Consider the following 24,024-nt stretch of genomic DNA (forward strand, 5'->3'; position numbering starts at 1 on the left):
CAACGTGGACACATCCTAAATTTTGGAAGAAAACAGAGGTGTTTTTTGCGAGGTGCCTACCTGTAGATTTTGGCCTCTAGCTCAGCCGGCACCTAGGGAAACCTACCAAACCTGTGCATTTATGAAAACTAGAGACCTAGGGGAATCCAAGGAGGGGTGACTTGCGGGGCTCGGACCAGGTTCTGTTACCCAGAATCCTTTGCAAACCTCAAAATTTGGCTAAAAAAACACATGTTCCTCACATTTCTGTGGCAGAAAGTTCTGGAATCTGAGAGGAGCAACAAATTGCCTTCCACCCAGCGTTCCCCCAAGTCTCCCGATAAAAATGATACCTCACTTGCGTGGGTAGGCCTAGCGCCCGCGACAGGAAACACCCCAAAGCGCAACGTGGACACATCCTAAATTTTGGAAAAAAACAGAGGTGTTTTTTGTGAAGTGCCTACCTGTAGATTTTGGCCTCTAGCTCAGCCGGCACCTAGGGAAACCTACCAAACCTGTGCATTTCTGAAAACTAGAGACCTAGGGGAATCCAAGGAGGGGTGACTTGCGGGGCTCGGACCAGGTTCTGTTACCCAGAATCCTTTGCAAACCTCAAAATTTGGCTAAAAAAACACATGTTCCTCACATTTCTGTGGCAGAAAGTTCTGGAATCTGAGAGGAGCAACAAATTGCCTTCCACCCAGCGTTCCCCCAAGTCTCCCGATAAAAATGATACCTCACTTGCGTGGGTAGGCCTAGCGCCCGCGACAGGAAACACCCCAAAGCGCAACGTGGACACATCCTAAATTTTGGAAAAAAACAGAGGTGTTTTTTGTGAAGTGCCTACCTGTAGATTTTGGCCTCTAGCTCAGCCGGCACCTAGGGAAACCTACCAAACCTGTGCATTTCTGAAAACTAGAGACCTAGGGGAATCCAAGGAGGGGTGACTTGCGGGGCTTGGACCAGGTTCTGTTACCCAGAATCCTTTGCAAACCTCAAAATTTGGCTAAAAAAACACATGTTCCTCACATTTCTGTGGCAGAAAGTTCTGGAATCTGAGAGGAGCAACAAATTGCCTTCCACCCAGCGTTCCCCCAAGTCTCCCGATAAAAACGATACCTCACTTGCGTGGGTAGGCCTAGCGCCCGCGACAGGAAACACCCCAAAGCGCAACGTGGACACATCCAAAATTTTGGAAGAAAACAGAGGTGTTTTTTGCGAAGCGCCTACCTGTAGATTTTGGCCTCTAGCTCAGCCGGACAGTTTTTTTTTTTTTTGCTGGAGCGGTGATCCTACTAAGAAAAATCAGGAAAATATGCTTTTTTATGCAAATTTTGAGGTTTACAGAGGAGTCTGGGTAAGAAAATGTTGGGGGAGCCACGCAAGCCACACCTCCCTAGACTCCTTGGGGTGCCTAGTTTTAAAAAGTTTCTGGGTTTTGTTGGTTTCCCTACATGACGGCCTCACACAGGACCAAAAACATAGGTGGGCCCTCCCCCCCAAACACAGGTATTTTTAGAATATATCACTTTGATGTGTGCACATACGTCCGTGTTTGCCAAACACTAAAATTGTGAAAAGAAACACACTTAGGTTATGTGAAGAAGACCCCTCACCCACCAACCAAGTTGGTGGCATGCTTCATCATCGGGGTCCCACCCGAGGCACCTAGCGTGTCTCAAGTGTGCTGCGACGCCTGATTACAGCGGAGCAGGTTTTGTCATTTGTACTACACATACTGGTTGGATTTGGCACGAGGGTGAGTGATGGTTCAGTAGATCAAATTTTATTAACAAGAGATTTCACAAAAGTGAAATGCACTGGTAATAACTGAAAGGCCAAAAAACTGAACCAATGACTCACAACTCGTGAGCTGTAAAGCCACGACAAGGCACCAACCGCTTTACAGTCCATTCACACACCTTTCATACATGACATGCACTAGACCATTCACGCCGCCAGCCACGGGCCCAGCACATTACAAGACTCGCATCCACAGACAGCGCCAGTCAAGGGCCCATCACTTTCATACGCCCACATGCCTGATACAGCAATCACACCAGCTGATGAGTGTGTGGACTGGCGTTTGGCCGGCACTGCCAGCCAAGCGCCACCCCACACACACCGCCAGCCAAGCGCCACCCCACACACACCACCAGCCAAGCGCCACCCCACACACACTGCCAGCCAAGCGCCACCCCACACACACCGCCAGCCAAGCGCCACCCCACACACACCGCCAGCCCAGCGCCACCCCACGCACACCGCCAGCCAAGCGCCACCCCACACACACCGCCAGCCAAGCGCCACCCCACACACACCGCCAGCCAAGCGCCACCCCACCCACGCCGCCAGCCAAGCGCCACTCTACACATGCCATCCCATTTTTTTTGTTTTTAAACAACAAAGAAACCACTAATCATAAATTAGTACAAAACTACAAACACAAAAGCTCTAACTGAATACATGACTAATGCCAACCGTGAAACCGAACATATAAAAATATAAAACACCAGTTTACGCTCACGGAATTTCCCAATAATTCTTCTGTGTGTGGTAGCTCCTGAAACAGCCACCCACACACAGCCCAGGCTTTGAAGGACAATCAGGGCAGTACATCCTAGTCTCCTTCCTGATACCTCTTCGAGCACAGACTCTACATCTCTTAGCAGGAAAGTTTTTTTTGGCCGTGGGAGGAATGTGCTCAGCAAAGTGACGATCTTTCAATCTAGCCACATCCTCCACCACTGCTTCTCTAGGAACTCTTGCCTGTTCCAGCACAACAAGGCTAGCTATGATAGACTCCTGAAATTTCGCAAATGTCATCCTTGACTCTGGAGAACTATCCTTAAACACAACAAAAGCATTAAAAGTTGCCAAGTGGAACAAGTGAAGCGCTAATTTCTTATACCACACATAAGACTTACGAGCAGCAGTGTAAGGTTCTAACCTCTGATCTACTCTATCAACACCACCCATGTGCTTATTATAGTTAAGATGCACACAGGTTTGCGCACTTCGGCAACCTGACCCCAAACAGCCACAGGTGAAGTACTCTCATCATGGATGGTGCTTAGCATGTATACATCCCTCTTGTCTACAAATTTCAGAGCTAGCAGCTCATCATTCCGCAAGGCACTGCACTGTCCCTTCTCAAGTTTTTTACAGACAAGCTCTTTTGGATAGCCTTTCCGATTAGAGCGGATTGTGCCACAAGCAACAGTGTCCACTCTGAACAACTCCTTGAACAACCGAACTCCAGTGTAGAAGTTATCTACATATAAATGGTGACCTTTGTTAAACAGTCGTCTACCAAGTTCCCACACAATTTTCTCACTAACTCCAAAAGTGGGAGGACAACCAGGGGGGTCAATATTGGAATCCCTACCAGTGTAGACCCGGAAATTATAAACATATCCTGTACTACTTTCTGACAGCATATACAATTTAATTCCATACCGTGCCCTCTTGCTAGGAATGTACTGCCTAAAAACCAAACGACCCTTGAACAGGACCAAAGACTCATCTACAGATATTTCTTTCCCTGGAACATAGATCTCTGAAAACCGATCTACCAAATGATCAAGGACAGGTCTAATCTTAAAAAGACGGTCAGAATCAGGATGATCTCGTGGCAAGGCTAAAGCATTATCTACAAAATGCAACATCCGAAGAAGAAGCTCATACCGGTTACGACTCATGATGGCAGGAAATATAGCAGTTGCCATCAAGGGACTAGTAGACCAATATGAAGACAGCGACGGCTTCCTTATCAGCCCCATCAAAAAAGTTAAACCCAAGAACTTTTTCAACTCTTCCAGATTTGTGGGAATCCACCGGCTAGCTCTAGAGTGTGGCCTAAGTCTGGCAGCGTTGTCCCTCAAAAACTGCTCTGCATACAAATTAGTCTGCTCAACAATCTCTTCCAAAAATATATCGTCCATAAACAACTCAAAAAAGTTGACGGGCAAAAAGTTTTCCGTATTAACTCGATACCCTGGAAAACCAGTAAACGCAGGCAACTGTGGCTGCTCCATGTTTGGTGCAACCCATGCGTCAGGTCTTCCAATGGGAAGCCTTTCAGCCGCTGGCTCCTGCACCATTGGCACATCACTGTCCTCCTCTAAAACAGGCCCTTCATCAGCACTGAGAGTGGCTTCATCATCAGATGATTCATCTCTGACAGAAAATTCACTTCCAGAATCCTGCACTTCCTCCTCTGCCTCAGATGCAGAGTCAGTCTCATATTCATGGTCAGAAGATGACTCAAAAAGCACACTAACAACCTGCTGAGCAGTCATCCTACGGCTGGCCATGATCCTTCCTACAAAAATTAACTGGACAAATACACCACCAACAACCAGCACTGTGTAAGATAAGTAACAAAGTATAGGTTTATCACTAAGAATTATAAACTCAAAAACTATACTGCTCACTTTCCTGAAAAAGCTTGACTCACCAGCAACTACTCTGCACAGCCACAGCAATCACCAACGATATCCCACTAAAAAGAGAAAAAAAAAGCAAATTAGACATAAGACAACACAATAATCATTGTGCATAACTCTAAGGACAATTTCACACACAATCCTGCATTCAGTACACCACCTACAAACGTGTCATTCATGCATTGCAACAATACTCACTTGGAGTAAATTTATTTACTTACCTAAAACATGCAACTACGCAAACCGCAGGACAACTACTGCCAAAACTGCAACAAGCCACAGCAAAGTCAGCAAAAGCTTTGAACTAGAACAAAAAGGAGAAAAACTGTTATTATCATAAAAGCAAATACTTCGCCAGTTGACAAACACTCCGCCACTAACCATTTTTTCATTTTCCCTTGTGTCTAGTCTTCTCTGCTTGGGGGAAGATGGGCCTAAAAAAAAAATAGGCCAATCTACCCCCAAGGGGAGGGGGCAGAAATCGCCCAGATTACATTGCACCCTTTGGGGGGGGCGACCCTTGCCCAAGGGGCCACACCCCCACACAAAGCACACACACACACACATATAGTATCCCTGGCGCTATGGGGATTCTGCCCCCCTTGGGGACAGAAAGGCCTAAAAAATAGGCATATCTGCCCCCAAGGGGGGCAGAACTGCCCAAAAATACATGTGAGCCCCTGGGGGCGACCCTTGCCCAAGGGGCCGCCCCCCAACACAAAAAATAAAAACCAACAATAAAATCCCTGGTGTCTAGTGGCTTTCTGCCCGGCGTAAAAATAGGGCCAATCTGCCCCCAAGGGGGGCAGAAACGACGATAAATACATTGCGCCCCCGGGGGGAGCGACCCTTGCCCAAGGGGCCACCCCCCAACACAAAGCACAAATACAAACATATCTTTCTGGCGCTATTGGGATTCTGCCCCCCTTGGGGGCAGAAAGGCCTAAAAAAAATAGGCCTCTCTGCCCCCAAGGGGGGCAGAACTGCCCAAAAATACATGTGGGCCCCTGGGGGCGACCCTTGCCCAAGGGGCCGCCCCCCAACACAAAAAATAAAAACCAACAATAAAATCCCTGGTGTCTAGTGGCTTTCTGCCCCCCTTGGGGGCAGATCGGCCTAAAAATAGGGCCAATCTGCCCCCAAGGGGGGCAGAAACGACAATAAATACATTGCGCCCCTGGGGGGAGCGATCCTTGCCCAAGGGGCCACCCCCCAACACAAAGCACACATACATACATACTATTTCTGGCGCTATTGGGATTCTGCCCCCCTTGGGGGCAGAAAGGCCTAAAAAAAATAGGCCTCTCTGCCCCCAAGGGGGGCAGAACTGCCCAAAAATACATGAGGGCCCCTGGGGGCGACCCTTGCCCAAGGGGCCGCCCCCCAACACAAAAAATAAAAATCAACAATAAAATCCCTGGTGTCTAGTGGCTTTCTGCCGCTCTTGGGGGCAGATCGGCCTAAAAATAGGGCCAATCTGCCCCCAGGGGGGGCAGAAACGACGTAAAATACATTTGCCCCCAAAGGGGAGCGACCCTTGCCCAAGGGGTCGCTCCCCCACACCAATAAACACACACACACACATAACGAAATCCCTGGTGTCTAGTGGCTTTCTGCCCCCCTTGGGGGAAGATCGGCCTAAAAATAGGGCCAATCTGCCCCCAGGGGGGGCAGAAACGACGTAAAATACATTTGCCCCCAAAGGAGAGCGACCCTTGCCCAAGGGGTCGCTCCCCCACACCAATAAACACACACACATAACGAAATCCTTGGTGTCTAGTGGCTTTCTGCCCCCCTTGGGGGCAGATCGGCCTAAAAATAGGGCCAATCTGCCCCCAGGGGGGGCAGAAACGACGTAAAATACATTTGCCCCCAAAGGGGAGCGACCCTTGCCCAAGGGGTCGCTCCCCCACACCGATAAACACACACACACATAACGAAATCCCTGGTGTCTAGTGGCTTTCTGCCCCCCTTGGGGGCAGATCGGCCTAAAAATAGGGCCAATCTGCCCCCAGGGGGGGCAGAAACGACGTAAAAAACATTTGCCCCCAAAGGGGAGCGACCCTTGCCCAAGGGGTCGCTCCCCCACACCGATAAACACACACACACATAACGAGATCCCTGGTGTCTAGTGGGCATTCCTGCTGCCCGATCGCATCGCGATCGGGCAGCAGGAATGCTCAGAGACATCGAGGGAAAGGAAAACCCTTTCCTTTCCCTCGATGCCTCTCTCAGAGCACCCCCACCCCGCAGGAAGGTGAAATACTCACCTTCTCCCTTGACGCGCTGGAAGGAAATGGCTTCCAGCGCGTCATTCCCCCTTTCCATGAAATCAGCGCGCGATCGCGCGCTGACGTCATGGCGGGGGGGGTGGGGGGGGGTGGGCGTGAAAGGGGAAGGGATTCCCCTTTCAGCCCTGGCCTGGGGGTGTTGGGGGGCGGCCCTCGGGGGAAGCGCTAGCGCTTCCCCCGACTGCCAGTCCCAGGACGTAATGGTTACGTCCATGGCGCCACACGGGCGCTGCCATGGACGTAACCATTACGTCCCTGGCGGGGAAGGGGTTAAAGCTGATTGAATACGAGTAACTTATGTATTGTGTATACTGACCATGGTGGTCATTCTGACCTCGGCGGTAAAAGGCGCCTACCGCCGGTCAGAAATCCTCCATAATCCCGCCACGGTCGCGGAAACCCGCCACGGTCATTCTGACCTGCAGAAGGCAAACCTCCGAAAATCCGACCGCCACAACAGACGCCAGACCAGCGGTCGGCGGAAAGGTGGAGGTGACCAAACCTCCACCGCCACGCCAACAGAAATACGCCCATCCCATTACGACCCACGAATCCACGCGGCGGTCATTCAAACGCGGTATTCCATTGGCGGGACACACCGCCGCGGTCAGAATACACACAAACGAACAAAACTCAGCCACATTGGACGATTTGAATCCCACACACCTGATACACATACACACACCACTCCCACACACACAATACAATATAAAACACACACCCACATCACCCACAAACCCCTACGCTAAAAAATTCGTAAAGAAGGCAAGAGCGAGACACCAGCATCCAAAAAATAACAGCCACAGCCACTCAACACCATCACCCACACACTATCCACACACAAAACAACACACACCACCACACTCAACTCACTTAAATACACATACTCCACCCCACACATCATACACACCACCCCATGGCACCCCAAAGACAACCCCGCTTCACAGACGAAGAACTCAGGGTCATGGTGGAGGAAATCGTTCGGGTAGAGCCCCAGCTGTTCGGCACACAGATACAATACACCAGCATTGCCCGGAGGACGGAGCTATGGCAGAGGATTGTCGACAGGGTCAACGCAGTGGGACAGCACCCCAGAAATCGGGAAGACATCAGGAAGCGATGGAACGACCTACGGGGGAAGGTGCGTTCCATGGTATCCAGGCACAACATCGCCGTGCAGAAGACTGGCGGAGGACCCCCACCTCAACCCCCACAATTCACATCATGGGAGGAGGAAGTCTTGAACATCCTGCATCCTGACGGCCTCGCAGGAGTCGGCGGAGGAATGGATACTGGTAAGTTGAAGCTTCAATACTGCTTCCCCCCCACCTGCATGCCAAATCAGACCCCAACCCTCACCCCCATCCTCGAACCCCACCCTCACCCCCACCACCATCCTCACCCCCACCACCATCCTCACCCCCACCCCCAGCACACCTATTCCCCGCCAATGTCTCACCATCACAACCCACACATCCCAAAACCTAGGCCTGCATGCGTCCACTAAGCATGGACACCCATCACCAAAGCATGCCCAATGCATATACACATCCCCCCCACAAGCCACCCTCACCAAAGCCCCCACACACGAATGCCAGCACTTGGGGACACGAGAACCCACAGATACACCCATATGCCACACATTGAAACTATAACCATACCTCTATACCCCTGCAGGACCCGACCGTCAACACACCGCGGCGGAGGGGCCAGAATTCTCCACACCCCCCACCCAAGAGGCCGTCAGCGATGACAGCAGCTCTGTCGACCTGGACACCGATGACCAGCCCGGACCATCGGGGACCTCTGGACAGTCGGTTCCCCTCACACAGGCCCAGGCCACTACAGACCCAAACCCCTCTGGGAACACCAGCACAGCTCCCACCCAGCGGGCCCATGCCTCTGTCTCCAGGGCGCGTCAATCTGCGGTGTGTCTACCACTACAGGGCACCCAGGATAACCCACCACCCCAACAACAACAGGGACCTGGGGGCAGTGGTAGTGGGCACACCGGCCAGGGGGCAGAGGCCCAGGGAAACAGGGCAACTCGGAGGGCAGCTGTGCGACAGGGGGGGGAGGAGAGGCCCAGGGAACCCACTCTCCACGAGGTCCTCACCACCATCATGGGAGCATACAACCGCTCCCAGGAGACGATGGCGACGGTACTGGCCCGGTTCCAGGAGATCCAGGTACTGCAGGAGGAACACTATCGGGGGTACAGGGAGGACATCAGAGCCATCAACACCACCCTGGTTACCATGGTAGGGCTGCTGCAGGACCTCGTCAACAACAGGGCGGACACTCAACAACACCCAAGGGCCCCTGCCACTAGCCTGGACCAAGAACAGCCAACCACCTCCGCCGGCGCTAGTGGACAGGAGGCCCCCGCACAGCAGCAGCCCACCAGACCCCCACCTCCTGCAGGAGAAGAACCACCCCGCAAGAGGGCCCTGAGATCTCGCAAGAAGACAGAGTAGGATGTCAAGACCCCCGCCAGCAATGGATACCACCTGATGTCATCCCACTGTCCCACATTGTCACCCTGTCCATCCTTGAACTGCCCATGCTCCATCTCTCCACAGGCCTCTGGACAATGCACCTGTGTGACTGTTACTCTGGACTCTGCCATGGACATTCCTTCACCATAGCCCCCACCCACTTGAAACCACCCATCCCATTTTGAGCACTTCAATAAACACCTATTTTGCACCAAAATATCTGGAGTCTGGCTGTGATTTCAATAGATTGTAATTGACATGACAGTGCAAATATGTCCTTGTACATGGTGAAGTCAACAAACAGCTGCCACAAAGCTGTAGTCCATGGGGAAACGAAGCGCAGGACTCGTAGTGGGGACCCCAGATCTGAAATAGGGAGGGAAAAGCCAAAACTCAGTCATCATACACTGGGGCAAATAGACAGGCAGCAGAGATGCTGGAGAGTAGTTAACATTTACTAAATTATCTTTGAAATGTTACCTGTGTCCTATTGGAAGTACTGTTCAATGATTCTGTCCCTGTTGTCTGTTTCAGCCCCGTCGTCTTCCTCCTCGTCACTCTCCTCAGGTTCCACCGCTGCCACAACACCACCGTCTCGACCATCCTCCTGCAGGAAAGGCACCTGGCGGCGCAAAGCCAGGTTGTGAAGCATGCAGCAGGCCACGATGATGTGACACACCTTCTTAGGTGAGTACATTAGGGATCCCCCTGTCATATGCAGGCACCTAAACCTGGCCTTTAGGAGGCCAAAGGTGCGTTCGATCACCCTCCTAGTACGCCCATGGGCCTCATTGTACCGTTCCTCTGCCCTGGTCCGGGGATTCCTTACTGGGGTCAGTAGCCACGACAGGTTGGGGTACCCAGAGTCCCCCACTAGCCATACACGGTGTCTCTGTAGCTGTTCCATCACGTAAGGGATGCTGCTATTCCTGAGGATGTAGGCGTCATGCACTGACCCTGGGAATTTGGCATTTACATGCGAGATGTACTGGTCAGCCAAACACACCACCTGGATGTTCATTGAATGGTAATTTTTTCTGTTCCTGTACACCTGCTCCCTGTCTCTTGGGGGAACCAAAGCCACATGGGTCCCATCAATGGCACCAATTACGTTGGGAATATGTCCAAGGGCGTAGAAATCACCCTTCACTGTAGCCAATTCGCCCACCTCAGGGAAAATGATGTAGTTCCTCACGGATTTCATCAGGGCAGACAACACTCTGGATAACACCTTCGAAAACATGGGCTGAGACATCCCAGAAGCAATTCCCACGGTTGTCTGAAATGACCCACTTGCCAAGAAATGGAGTACTGACATGACCTGCACCAGAGGGGGAATCCCTGTGGGTTGGCGGATGGGGGACATCAGGTCGGGCTCCAGCTGGGCACACAGTTCATGGATAGTGGCACGGTTAAGACGGTAGGTCAGGATAATGTGGCGTTCTTCCATTGTCGACAGGTCCACCAGCGGTCGGTACACGGGAGGATTCATCCGTCTCCTCGCCCAACCCAGCGGACGGTGCCTAGGAAGGACAACATGGAGCACACAGTCAAGCAACCCACAGGTACGTACTCACAGCTAGCACAGTATACGATTCTCTATGCAGTGAATGGCGTGTCTGAGTGGCTATGCAAGGCCTAGGCCTGTGTGACGCAGTTGAAATTGAGCCATGTGGGCCCTGGAAATGGCGGCTGCCTGACCTGTGAAGTGTGACAATGGGATGTGAGGTCAATGCGCTGGCGTGGCACACCGCGGCGGGCGGCGGGCGAAGACCGCGGCGCGAAGCCGCATTGGTTAACATTGAAGCCTATGGGTTTCAGGAGCCAATGGCGAAGGGCGCCGGCGGTGGCGGGACGCACCGCCGCGGTACGCACCGCCGCGGACGTGACCGCCATTTTCTATCTACTTATCCACTTGCGACTTGAACTTTCACAGGAGAGGACCTATACTGCAAGTGTTGCTGTGACCTCGGTCTGGAAGGGACAATGGCTGCTGCGCCTGGGGAAAGGGCCCCTGCCTTCACTGGAGAGGAGTTGGAGAAACTTGTGGATGGGGTCCTCCCCCAGTATGCGCTACTCTACGGTCCTCCAGACCAACAAGTGAGTTTAATTCAATATGGATTTGGGGCCACTGGCTGGCTTGGGGGCCTGGCGGGGGGCCTGCCGGGCATGGGGGGCATGTTGGGCCTGGCGGGGGGCATGGCGGGGGGCCTGGCGGGGATGGGGGGCATGTTGGGCCTGGCGGGGGGCATGGCGGGGGGCCTGGCGGGGATGGGGGGCATGTTGGGCCTGGCGGGGGGCATGGCGGGGGGCCTGGCGGGGATGGGGGGCATGTTGGGCCTGGCGGGGGGCATGGCGGGGGGCCTGGCGGGGATGGGGGGCATGTTGGGCCTGGCGGGGGGCATGGCGGGGGGCCTGGTGGGGATGGGGGGCGTTGGGCCACTGGAAAGGAAAATGCTGAGAAACTTGAACGTGGTATTTCTCCCTCCCTGTACGTGTCACATAGGTCCGCGCCCATGAGAAGATCGGGATTTGGCGTGCCATCGCCAAGGAAGTCCGGGCCCTGGGGGTCCACCATCGACGGGGCACCCACTGCCGCAAGAGGTGGGAGGACATCCGCCGCGGGACCAAGAAGACCGCCGAGTCTCTGCTGGGGATGGCCTCCCAACGTAGGCGGGGTGCCTGCCGTCAACTGAGCCCCCTGATGTTCCGGATCCTGGCGGTGGCCTACCCTGAATTGGATGGGCGCGTGAGGGCAGCACAGCAGACACAAGGGGGTGAGTACAAGCATTATCTACTCTGTTGTCGCGCAGTGGAGGTGTCTGGGTGGGGGAGGAGGGCTGGGGGTCCCCCTAGGCCAGGGCGATATCTGTAGGCTGGGCACCCCCGTAAGCCCCTGTGTCCCCAGCCACCACCCTCAGTAGTTTGTCAGTACAGCCATCCCTGGGCCGTGTCATCCATGGGTGCAGTTGTCAACTCTAGGCGTGTAGGGCATGTTCCACGGAATGCGTAGCGTACCCCAAGTGCGCAACTTAGTGCAGGGGGCATCTGTGTCTGTCATGTCCGCTAACTGTACCGGAGATCCATGTACTCAATATCCCTTTATTTCTCTCTCCCCCCCCCTTTTTGTTTGTCTTTCTGTGCTTGTGTGCATCAGCATCATCAGGCGGAGGAGAAGTGGCATCGGGGCAGGAGGGAGCTGCATCTCACATGGCCCAGGAGGGTCATGCCACAGAGTCAGACTGGACCAGTGAGACGGAGGGCGAGGGGAGCTCCACGACGGGGACGACTGGACCCTGCAGCGACACGGACACGTCCTCGGAAGGGGGCTCCCTTGCGGGGGTGGCACCATCCGTGCCCCCCGCCATTACAGGTACAGCCGCCACCCAGCGCACCATCTCCGCCCTCCCAGCAGCCCCTCAGCGTTCGCCCCGTGCCCGCTCTGCCAGGAAGCCGGGCATCTCCTTCGCCCCAGGCACCTCAGGCCCTGCCCCTGTTACCCCCGCTGCCCTCAGTGAGGAGGTCATTGACCTCCTCCGAACGCTCATTGTTGGGCAGACTACCCTTTTGAATGCCATCCAGGGGGTGGAGAGGGAGGTTCATCGCAGCAATGCGTACCTGGAGGGCATTCATTCGGGTCAGGCTGCCCATCAGCGATCGTTCCAGGCTCTGGCCTCAGCACTGACGGCAGCCATTGTCCCTGTCTCCTGCCTGCCTCTACTAACTCCCTCCTCCCAGTCTCCTGTTCCTCTGCCTGTCCCACCCACACCATCAGACCAGCCTGCACACACCTCAACACCCAAGAGAAGCTCATCCAAACATAAGCACCACAGATCACGCAGACATTCACACACGCAACATTCCGATGCAGACATGCCAACAGTCACTACCACCTCTGTGACCCCCACCTCCTCGTCTCCCTCCTCCCTCCCTGTGACGTCTACACTCACACCTCCATTCACCTCACCATCAGCCAGTGTTTCCATCACCAGCACACCCTCCACTCCAGTCCGCACACGTGCAGTCACCACCCCCACTGCCATTTACACGTCCCCTGTGTCCTCTCCCACTGTGTCTGTCACCCCCTCTTCCACACCACACAAACGCAGCCACCCACCCACCCAACAGCCATCCACCTCACGACAGCCTATCCCTCCTGCACCTGCACCCAAAGACAGCAAACGTGACTCACCTACAACCACATCCTCTCCCTCCACTCCCATTCCCACTGTACCTACCACTCTCCATTGTCCCAAGAAGCTCTTCCTCGCCACTACTAACTTCTTTCCTGACCCTGAGCCCCCCCCTCCTTCTCGTCGGGGTAAGAAGAGCACCTCAGCCACCACCAGCCCTGCAGCCCCCTTGACAAGGGTGCAGGGGTATTGGAGCCCGCCAGCCCGCATGTCTGGATCTTCGCCCAGCAGCAAGGGGACAGCCAGCCCACCCCCTGGGAAGAGGAGCAGAAGGCGGAAGGGTCGCCACAGGAGCCCGCCTTCTACATCCCCCCCGGACACCACCCAGAGACAGTCACCAGCCACAGCTCCAAAGGGAGGAAAGGGCCACAGGCCCACGACTAAGGAGGGCAAGGGCAGCAAGTCGGAGAGGTCAGGCAGCAGGCCTGCTGCCCAGGAGGAGCCCACAACCCCCATAGCCGCTGCCCCGGGAGGAACCGGCACAGCTGCCCCGGGAGAGCCCACCACCCCCATAGCCGCTGCCCAGGGAGGACCCAGCCCAGCTGGCCAGGAGGGCCCCACCACCCACAGCCCAGGTGGGCAGTGAAGGAGCACCATCCCCGCTGCCCAGGAGGGCACCACCAGGCAATTAGCAGTTGGCCATAGACCGGCCGCCGTCTCAAGAACCGCTGAACTGGGCCCTTCAGGGCAAGGACCGCTGAACTGGGCCCCGCCGTCTCAAGAACCGCTGAACTGGGCCCCGCCGTCTCAAGAACCGCTGAACTGGGCCCCGCCGTCTCAAGAACCGCTGAACTGGGCCCTTCAGGGCAAGGACCGCTGAACTGGGCCCCGCAGTCTCAAGCACCGCTCCGCTGGGCCCCGCCGTCTCAAGCACCGCTCCGCTGGGCCCCGCCGTCTCAAGAACCGCTCCGCTGGGCCCCGCCGTCTCAAGAACCGCTCCGCTGGGCCCCGCCGTCTCAAGAACCGCTGAACTGGGCCCCGCCGTCTCAGGAACCGCTGAACTGGGCCCCGCCGTCTCAAGAACCGCTCCGCTGGGCCCTTCAGTGCAAGGACCGCTGAACTGGGCCCCGCAGTCTCAAGCACCGCTCCGCTGGGCCCCGCCGTCTCAAGCACCGCTCCGCTGGGCCCCGCCGTCTCAAGAACCGCTCCGCTGGGCCCCGCCGTCTCAAGAACCGCTGAACTGGGCCCCGCCGTCTCAGGAACCGCTGAACTGGGCCCCGCCGTCTCAAGAACCGCTCCGCTGGGTCCTTCAGGGCAAGGACCGCTGAACTGGGCCCCGCAGTCTCAAGCACCGCTCCGCTGGGCCCCGCCGTCTCAAGCACCGCTCCGCTGGGCCCCGCCGTCTCAAGCACCGCTCCGCTGGGCCCCGCCGTCTCAAGAACCGCTCCGCTGGGCCCCGCCGTCTCACGCACCGCTCCGCTGGGCCCCGCCGTCTCAAGAACCGCTGAACTGGGCCCCGCCGTCTCAGGAACCGCTGAACTGGGCCCTTCAAGGCAAGAACCGCTGGCCCTTTGGCAGACGTGGCAGGGCAGGATCTATCTCGGGCAGGGCTGCAGGATGTCCTCTGGCCAACTTGCCTCCTCCAGTGGCAGTGGGGTCTGTTATGGACTGTATGGACTGTGGCTTTGCTCTCCCCAGGATGGCCCAGTGGGCAGGCCACCCACTGTATGGACTGTATGGACTGTGGCTTTGCTCTCCCCAGGATGGCCCAGTGGGCAGGCCACCCACTGTATGGACTGTATGGACTGTGGCTTGGCTCTCCCCAGGATGGCCCAGTGGGCAGGCCACCCACTGTATGGACTGTTTGGACTGTGGCTTTGCTCTCCCCAGGATGGCCCAGTGGGCAGGCCACCCACTGTATGGACTGTTTGGACTGTGGCTTTGCTCTCCCCAGGATGGCCCAGTGGGCAGGCCACCCACTGTATGGACTGTTTGGACTGTGGCTTTGCTCTCCCCAGGATGGCCCAGTGGGCAGGCCACCCACTGTATGGACTGTTTGGACTGTGGCTTTGCTCTCCCCAGGATGGCCCAGTGGGCAGGCCACCCACTGTATGGACTGTTTGGACTGTGGCTTTGCTCTCCCCAGGATGGCCCAGTGGGCAGGCCACCCACTGTATGGACTGTATGGACTGTGGCTTTGCTCTCCCCAGGATGGGCCAGTGGTCATGGAGTCCCCTCGTGGATCTGGCGTCGTGTACTCAAGTGGCTGAGGTGCCCCCCCTTCCCTTCCCCCTGAGGTGCCTGTCCTATTTTCTTTCTGATGCCCCTGCAGTGTTCTCTCCGTGGAGTTCTTGTCGTGGGACTGGGCCTTGCCCCTTTGCACAGGACCCCTGTGATCCACGGACAGTGGTTGGACTACATTTAGTAGCTGTATATATTTTGTACATAGTTTATTTATTTATTGGGATTACTGGTGTACATATTTCAATATATCTGCCCGTTTATGATCTCTTCTTTTGGTCTTTGCATTATTTCGGAGGGGGGTGGTTTGTGGGTTGTGACAGTGATCTGTGGGAATGCATTGATGTGTGTGTTGTAGTGGGTGTGGGTGGGTGGGTGTGTGCCGGTAATCTTTTCCCTCCCCTGTGTCGTAGGTGCAGTACTCACCGATGTCTTCCGCGCCGCCGGGCGTGCTCCTGGTATATGAGCAGGAATAGGAGTGCGGGGATGACCTGCAACTCTGGTTCCCTACTGCCGGAATCTCGCGTGGAGTGCGTAGAGGTGAGCGTTTTCCCGTTCGTAGTCTGTTTCCGCCGTGTTCTTATCGGCGGTGCTCCCGCCCCGGAAAAGGTGGCAGATTGGTGGGTCGTAATAGGGTGGGCGGTACATTGTCTGCCGCCTGGCTGTTGGCGGGAACCGCCGCACTGTTTGTTTGTACCGCCGTGGCGGTCGGAGTGTTAAGTTGGCGGGCTGTGTTGGCGGTTCCCGCCAGGGTCAGAATTGCATATTTTAGACCGCCGGCCTGTTGGCGGCTTGGCCGCCGCTTTATCACCGACCGCCAGGGTCAGAATGAGGGCCCATGTGTGGTTTTCTCTGTTTGTATTTTGTATCCATCACTTTTTTGTCCAAACACTGTCAAATGTGTATATTGTTATGGTAGTGTGTTTTGTGAAGCCATTGCTTAATGGTTTATAAATGATTTTTGTGGAATTATCTTTGTTTTTTTTCATTACGTTGTTGTTTTTTGATTTATTGTGTCTCCTGGAACTATTGTGGTTAATGATACTTTCAAAAGGTTGGCATTTTGCTGCCCTTAGCCCTTTGTGCTTGTAACCTGCCTTAGCTCACATGACTGGGCGTAACTGACAGCAGGGACTTTGTGAATTCATCCCAGACATTCACACAATAGGGGGATTAGGAGAGCCTAAATGAACCATTAACTGACTTGATGGGGGCTGGAGCTAAGCACAGCCCCACTTGCAGCCGAATAGGCTGGGCTTTGCCACCACACAATAGGCTTTACAACCCTGTATTGTCAGTGCAGCCAACTAGGAGCCAGGGCAGGGGAAGCAGGAAATTCCTGGAACTTCTGCAAAACTTTCTGGAAACTTCACTCAACGTCTAGGAGCAGGGCATCAGGGTATAAAATAGGGCTCTCAAACCTGCTCCTCAGTTCACTACTGGACCTGTGGATGGACTCTCAGGGGACTGCCTGCTGCTGTGACTTGCTGTGCACAATAGAAGGACTGTTTTGCTGCGTGTAGCCTGCTTGGAACTTTCAGAGGCCAACCCTGCTGTAGATCCCTGCATTACCACCTGCACCCAAGCCTTCAGAAGTTACTCCAAGGTTCTAGTTCAGCTGGTCTCCTGTTCGGAGCCATAGGGATATAACAGGCTCCAACCATCTTAAACCTGCACCTGGACCCAGCCTGAGTGTGTCCTGAACCCCCAAGAAGTCTCCATCCACTCATGGACCCCTGATTGTGGTGCTAATAGTGTCCAAAACTGAGGACTTGCTATTTTGAACCTTGAGTTTGCACATTCAGAACTCTGTTTCTACTAATTAGACTTTCATGTTTTGGTGTCAAATAATTTATTAAAATTGTCTCTATTCTTCTAAATTGGTTTGGGTTTGTATTGTGTTGCGTTTTCACTGTGTTGCTGTTTGTGTACTGCATAAATACTTAACACATTGCCTCTACATTTAGCCTGACTGCTTTTTCGTGCCTAGCTACCCAGGGTTAAGTACAGGTTAAATTAGTGACTTTTTGTGGTTCATCGTCCAAGGGATTGTGGCTGTTGCTTGACCAGGGTTCACACCCCAGTCAACCACTGGCCTACTTTTTCACAATCCTTATATTGAATGGTAAACCTCACCCACCAGTTTTCCATGACCTATTTTAGACTAAGCATGCTGCATTTTAAGGTAGCCTTCCCTTTGCAAAGTGCTTGGCATCACAATTTACCTCTGTGTCACTGTAATAATATTTTAAAACTAAGCACAAGTCACTTTATATTGTTTTGCTCAATACATTCAGTACTTCGGTCTTCCTTCCTGGTTCCTGTCTTGTGTAGGTCAAACTTGAGACACCATCAGGAAGGACTGTTGTTCTTGCAGCAGCTTTGCACAATATACAGCTGTCATGGGGTGATACATTTTGTTAGAAGGCACTTGTAATCACGAAACAATATGAAGAGTTTCCTCAATTATCCTATTATGTTACTCCGCTTGACTATCAAATTGATGGTTTTTATCGGCAATGATTAGTTTGAATAGTGTTTTGTAACTTTTTTAGTACTCTTGTCAATATTTTACATATTGAGGATTTTATTACTTTTATGGTTTTTGCCAAATAAAGATTTGAACTGAACTGAATAAAATCTCCTTAATGAAAAAGAACCATCTCTGGAAAAATAAATATTGATTGCGAAAATCAGCATCATGGTGCATCCTCTAACATGGTAAGTCTGGTGCTCGATTGTAAAAAACTGAATGTAGGAAAGACACATTTTCCAAATAATAACCAAAGAGTTATTAGGAAAGAAGAAAAGAAGGATGAAAGGAAAGTAGTTTGACACAACCTAATGGATATTATTGTTGTGGCAGTGAAAGGCATATCTCATTAGCTACTAACTGTGCAGCTTTTGATGTGAGATGTTTCAAATGGAAGCATATTTGTCATTTCTCTTGTGTGTGCAAGGGACAAGATCATGAGATAAGCAATCAATGTAAAGAGTCTGACAGTGACTATGATGAAGTGATGGTGATTGCTGAGGTGGAAGTGCAAACGCTAATGGAATAATATTGCCTGTCAAAATATGAGATGCAAGGTTTAGGGGAGGATATTGAACTTTAGGCTGATTTGTACTCTCCATACAGCATTATAGATGTGATGACATTCATAAACCCGGGAGTTGTGGACTTAACAAATACCCAATTTTGTTTTAATCTTTTTATTGGCTTTGGTAGAATTATCCCACCATTTTTTATCTCAATTAAACAATGTCAAAGTGCAACTCATACAACTCATACAGTGTCAGTGCAACATAAATGAGCATAAGTCGTATAAGGGGGAAAGATGTAGGGGAAATGGAATGACTATAGATGAGGTCTGTGTACCACGCCCCCCTTCACCCATGCAGTCACATAAAGCACCACTTGGGATAGACAAAGAGCCACAGAGGAAAACTTCTAACGACCGGGGATCGAGCCGGCATCCCTCAGGGATGGAGATGGCAATAGTTACCAAGATAATTTCCTGTTTATATTGCTCTGTGCTGAGAAAAACCCGCAATATGCAATGTATACTTGTTAACCCTTTAATAAAAAGAAATTAAAACAAAAAAGTACGGTGTAAAGCTGATAGTTCAATATGTTAGAGGTGTACCCATGGCCATTAGAACATCCTTACAGGAGCAGCTGAACCGATTGGGGGGGGAGGGCACTATTGAATAGATGGAGTCAGCCAAATGTGTGAGTCCTGTGGTTTTAACAAACAAACAAACAATATGGTAACATTTGGATGTGTATTGATCTCCAAGATCTTATTAAGTCAATTTAGGTTGATCAGTATCCACTTCTGAACATAAATTAAATCTTATCATTTACTGGGGATGCCAAATTGTTTTTAACGCGTTATCTATCACAACCATATCATCAGATCAAATTACACTTATCATTTAAACACTTAACATCTCTTATAACGTGAGCAGAGTTAATTAGGTTTGTACTTCTGAAGTATTTTGAAGGATTATGCAGAGGTTATTTGCTAATGAGACTAATATGAGTTTTTTTCCAGGATGATAGTCTGCTTTGGGGAAAGGATTTGGATGAGCATCATGTGGTATTGAAAAACAATATAGAATGATACGAAACTGACAGTATGAATAAATGTCATTTGCAGGTAAATAACTGCAATATTGAGTACATACTATTTCAGAAAGAAGTATTAGTCCTAAAATGAAATTAGTAGAAGCAGTTGAGAGTGTCCCATCCCCATCTAACAAGGATCAATTAAGGTCTTTCCTCGGAATGGCAGAGTATTATGCTAAATTTATTGTGCATTTATTCTAATATAACCAAGGATTTACAGGATTTTTTAAAGAAAGATGTGAGGTTTGAATGGACTTACTAATGTGAAATTGCTTTTGAACAAATTAAGAGTAATATTGTGACAGCAGTGAATCTGAAACCATTTAACTTGAATGATCGATCAATTTTAGTAACTGATGCCAGTTTGTATGGTTTGAGTACAGTCCTCATGCAAGAAAGGAATGGAATTGAAAGGGTGTTAGCATATGCTACTCATACCCTTAGAGGGCTGGGAAAAGGTACAGTGTGATCGAGGAAAAAGCTTTAGCATGTTGATGGGTGATTATACATTTGGAAACTTATAGTTGGGGTAGTCCATTTGAATTAAGAACCAATCACAAACCTTTAGTGGACCTATTCTCTGTGAAGGGAGCTAGCAAAGCTACACTCAGATTAGCTAAAGAGCTTTGTTACCTGCAAACGTTTTCTTCAGATGTTAAATATGAACCTGGCCATACTAATAATAACGTTGACTGGTTATGCTGTCTGCCTCTTCAGGTTGGGGTTACAAAACAAGAAATAATGATTGTGAAGCATGACTTAAAAAGTGCACAGCTACTCCTGAGAGTGTCCCGGTGCCAAGACTCAAAGGTAAGGGCATTTAACTTTGAGAGCTATGCTACCGACCTCTTTTTGAGGTTTCAGTTTCTTCTAAGTGAAGGTTGAGAGGAAGATTGTTCCAGGCAGAGGATGGTGAAGAGGGGGATGATATATTTGTAGCCACAGCACCTGAGCGTTGTAAAGGTGATATCACATAGAAGGAATGGGATTCTGAAGTAAATCTGGATGCTGAATTGTTGGAAAGCAAAAAATGTTTGGTTGAATGATGGCCAGTGGAGAAGACTATGGCTCTGTTGTTGGACAGTTACAGAGCCATTTGAAGAGAGTTAATTGGAATGACAATAAATTGCACCCTAGTGACTAGTTGGTTGTCCATGTAACCTTGAGAGCCACTGATTGATATCGTGCATGAAGGTCATTGTGGGACATCAGGAATGAAGAGAAAAGCGAGGAATCATTTTGGTGGCCTGGAATGGATACAATGATTGAGAAGTTGTTTACCATGCAGGAGGAGTGCCAAATCACATAAGTCCTAGGAAACACAAATCATACCCATAGACTTTCCAGGTGGTTCATCACAGGGATTAGATTTAGATATTTGTGAGCTGTTCTTTGTGAAATGAAGTTCAGGGAAGTATGCATTACCCCCTGTGAACTATTTTTCTAAAAGGCCAGAGGTGAAGTTTGTGAATAGTGAACATTCTGATACTGGTTTTGAATTTCCGCAAGAGGGAATGCAAAAGGAAATAGTAACTAATAATGACCCTCAATTTGTGTCAAGGCAAATGGAAGGTTTCTTGCAGGATAATGGTGTAAGTCACAATTGTACAGCTTTTTACCATCCAAGAGAAATTGCCCTTGTATAGAGGTTTAAGTGGGTATTGTCTGAAAGGGTGCAGTTGTGTTCAGTGATTTATATTGGAGGAAAGACATTCAAAAGATGCCATGAAATAATAGAACCACACCTCATACTACAATAGGAGTTACAACATTTTGTTTGTCAAAAGGAAGAGAACTGCTTTCAAGAGTGTATCTTGGATTTACGCAGTGTACCAAGATAGCTGGATGCAATTTGGATAACAAGAGAGAGAGAGAGAGAGAGTAAAAATCAGAAAGGCTATCAAACAAGATACAAGAGAATATTCAATAGTAAAACAAAGTACAGTCAAGGTGAATGACTGTGTTCCATAAAGGAAGGGAAGAATGGGTAAGAAAGGGGAAACTGTTTTGTTATCTCTTTGTGAAATTTGTATGGTAAAAAGAATTTCAAGGTAGACAAGTTTGGAATGCTAGGAAATTGATACGATATCATCGTGCAGCAGTCCTGGAGTTGTTCTCTCAACAATTAATTTACAAAGTTTGAACAAAAGCTGTCAAATTAACGTTTGTATTTTTATTGTGTTAATAGAAAGTATTTTAAGATTATTGTTAATAGTGTAATATTTGTTTTTTTATTTTGCTTTTTTTATAAGGAAAAGGAATTTGTTGTGTTTGGAATCTTATATGGAATGCTGGGTTAGAATGGGGGGGTGTAAGGTTATGGAGAGGAAGATTCTGGTCGGTGGCAGCTGCTTATGACTGGGACAGTTGGATGATGCTTGTTACAATATCAGTAAAACGTACCTTCATTTCTACTTATGTTGAGGACTTTTCATTCCCAACCACAAGTACACGTGGACACAATGTAGGCCTAGTTTTGAAACATGGAGGTGGCTCTACTTGACTCTACTATCTGGATGGCCAATTTAGACAATCCGAGGAAGTACTGTAAAACCAATTTGGGTTTGTCATTTACTATGGTCCCAGAGTGGGAGGCTATAAAGGTGGTCTTCTGGGGTTTACAGTTTATTAAAATGCAGAGAGATATGGTAACCCATACAGGTGCATGATGAGAAAGTATACATCTTTAGGTAAGTGTTCATATGCTTCTTACAGGCAGTGACTACACAGGGAGGAAAACCTTTTAGGGAGGATACATTCATGGCTTTTGAAAAGAAGCATGTCCCAAGACAACTTTCTGCAAGGAGTTGAGGATACAGGGATGCACCCAGAGATACACAAATCATGATATCCAGTGTTCTTTCCAGATGCTGTAAACAGTAGTGAGGATTACTAGGAATTTGGACAAGATTGATCTATTGCATGTCAAAAAGGATGAGTGTGATGAGTCTGACTCCTTGCTTAACAGTGGAGAACTTGATACGGATGGATACTTGTGAATTACATCATTGTGGCACAGATGTTCTGCTTGAGGTGTATCCTGAGTTATCTGATTCCAAATCAGTCAGTGTTGTGGCCCCAAAGCCAACTGACTATAGATCTTACCAGCCTGACATATGTAGCATCAAATATATACAGTGAGGACAATACAATAAATCTCCTGCGGTTCTTGCTTTGCCAGTCCATCCTGGTCAGTCTGTCTTTGTGTGTCATTGAATCATTCTACTTTTTTTTAAGGCTGCCACATGTTCAATATTATATATTCCTTAGGGGAAATGACTATACAGCTGTGCTTTAAGATACAGAGAAGACCTTTCATACTGTGGGTTGACAGCACTTTTTTTTAGTGTTGGAAAGGTTAAATTCTGGCTCTGATTCTGTGAGTTGGGCATGGATGCTAGTATGGTACCCAAGATGATGGCTAGGACAGTAAAGGAGATATCTGGCTGTAGGATTTTTAATTATGGTGAAAGACAAAGATGCACTTATCATCCCTTCTGTTCCCCTTAAGTATGCAGCCATTGGCAGCTATGGTTCGTCAGGACCTGGCTGAATAACGAGTGAGACCAGGAGGTGTGTGCAGGTGGATGACACACTCATTTATTTGAGGAACCCCTTAGTTGATCTCACTTATTATCAAGCTACTAGATGAATTTTGGGAAGTATCATGTCAGCACCCAAACCTCTCCAAGTCACACGTATGTACAGGCGACTCTGGCTATTGAACTTTGGATTTTGGTTGTTAACAGCCTGACTTAGTGAGCTCCTAATTCTGGAGGTACCAAATCCTAACCCTGAACCCAGTACACTTGATATATGCAATATATGCATACTTCAGCAGTCCTTGGGTACCCAATTTACAGAAGAGTGTACATTTTACAGAATGTTATGGCGTTTAGAAGTAATATTTCTTGAAGAGTAAACAAAATGTGGCAGTTGTGGATAAGTTATTTTGTTTGATGCAGTAAGGATTCTATTCCAGTACTTTAATGTTGTGTCAAGTAATAACATTCCAGGAAATAGTCCATCATAACAGAACAGCTGACACGTGTTTCACCCTGCATTCTTTGTGATTTGTCAGAGCTGTAGATTTAGTTACACAAATGGAAACTCAATAATAGATTCAAGGACTAAGTAATCTCACTGCGTGGGCACATGGGATATGATGGCAGCAACTGTACACAACACTTTGCAGATGAATGTGCTTTAGTGCTAAGGAGTGTTTAGTGATTAAATATCTAGAAGAAACTGGGGAAAGGAATACATCTTCAGAAATATATTCTGTAAAATCAATAATAACAC

Source organism: Pleurodeles waltl, chromosome 1_2, assembly GCF_031143425.1.
Source record: "Pleurodeles waltl isolate 20211129_DDA chromosome 1_2, aPleWal1.hap1.20221129, whole genome shotgun sequence".
NCBI classification, from domain to species: Eukaryota; Metazoa; Chordata; class Amphibia; order Caudata; family Salamandridae; genus Pleurodeles; species Pleurodeles waltl.